Raw genomic sequence first — 1,771 nt, 5'->3', positions numbered from 1 at the left:
GCAGTTTAACACCTTTTAACACCAAGTGATTTCTCACCTTATTTTGTACAGTCTGCTTGTGTCCTTTCCTCAGAGGTGGACAACAGAAGCTGATCCTCTCCTCCGACACCCACCAGACCTGGACCCAGCACGGCCAATGGCCGCCAATGGAGGTGACCCCCAGTCCAGGTCATGGACCGCTTTCCTATACATGGGTTAAATGAGTTAAGACTTCATTGGAGATCTCTACTGAGAAAAAGCTTTTAGTTTTAGTAGTCGTTTTTAATAAGCTTTAAGCTAACTAGGCTTACAATCCTTAGGCTTTAGTACTAGGCTTACCACCCTTAATCCATGTATGGGAAAGTTATGTGAAACTTTTTAAATCCAGCTTTATGGCTAAAACCACAACCCTCCAGGGCCCCTGTGGACCAGGTCTGGGTATGAGGAGGAGGAGAGGGGGCTCTTTTAAGGCCTCCACCATGTCAATTCCCTTCTGTACCGTCCTGTGGAATGAATGTTGGTCTACGCCTACAGAAATATACTGCAATAAATGAGTTTGGACATGATTGAACTAGGGGAGCCTCTCTGGTTTTATTTAAGGCAGATTGATCGTTTTATTCATCCTGAGGGAAATTCTTCCACTGTATTTGACCCATTCATGGTGGTTAGCGAACATACACACACACACACACTAGGAGTAGTGGGCAGCCATTACTGGGGCATTGGGGGAACAGAACAGTTGGGGGTTATGCCTAGCTCAAAGGCATCTCATGGATCGAACCAGCCACCCTTCAGTCACAAGTTGTATTCCCTAACTAGTTAACCAGTACACAGTCACACGGCAGCCCCGAAGTCGATGACTGATATTGGGAGGGACTGTCAGACCCACGAGATTGGAGTAGACACCTTACATGCAAATATTATTTTGAGACGAGGCGAAGAACAATCTCCTCTATGTATTGATTAAAGAGTCTAGTATAACGACTCACTATATATCAAAATGTATCATGTAAAAACAACGCAATTTGTATTAAATAGCTAGCCTGGGTGTTAAATAGTAGCATGGCAAAACAAATTAATGTGTAACAAAAAACAATCTTAGAGAAACAAGGAAATGTCTATCAAAACCAATTCTGGCAAACCAAATAAAAACATGCCTTTCTAGCCCAGTCCAGAAAAACAACAAAGTTATCATATCAACTTCAATGAAAACAAACCAAAAGTCAATAACATTGCTGGTTAAGAAACCAAGTACATGTGTCATGTCTGTGGTAACAGGAAAAGGAAGAGCATGACAACAACTGTTAGCCGCTGTGTTTCCGATAACAATGTGAGTGTGTGTTGCCGTGGTGCTATCTGTGTTTTTTTAGGATACAATGGTAAACAAACAAATACAAACCTAGAATAGAATAGGTCTTTATTGTCATTGTCACAGGTACAATGAAATTTAAAGTGTTCTCCAGTCAGTGCATCATTAATTGGGTCTATAAAGATATAATTTAAGTGGTAATGTTAGAAATAAATAGAAACATATAACATATACATAAACACACAGTCATTGCATAAAAAACAGTATGAACACAGGCATTGAAAACAGTATAAACATACAACTACAGACATGCATACTTTTTGCACATTCTTTTTGCAGCATTGAGGGTGGTTATTACAGTTGGATCAAACTTAATTGAACGAAAATAGGCCTACCCAACTGGAACTGTTTAAGTCTATTTGTCCTAACGTTAATTGATCTGTACCGTCTGCCTGAAGGCAACAGTTCAAACGGAGTGACCGG

The sequence above is a fragment of the Alosa pseudoharengus genome, unplaced genomic scaffold (assembly GCF_046254945.1).
Source record: "Alosa pseudoharengus isolate Yale_2024_CS ecotype anadromous, Long Island Sound unplaced genomic scaffold, YU_APseudo_1.1 YU_APseudo_1.1_scf_17, whole genome shotgun sequence".
In the NCBI taxonomy this organism is placed as follows: Eukaryota; Metazoa; Chordata; class Actinopteri; order Clupeiformes; family Clupeidae; genus Alosa; species Alosa pseudoharengus.
Note: the sequence above shows the minus strand (reverse complement) of the source record.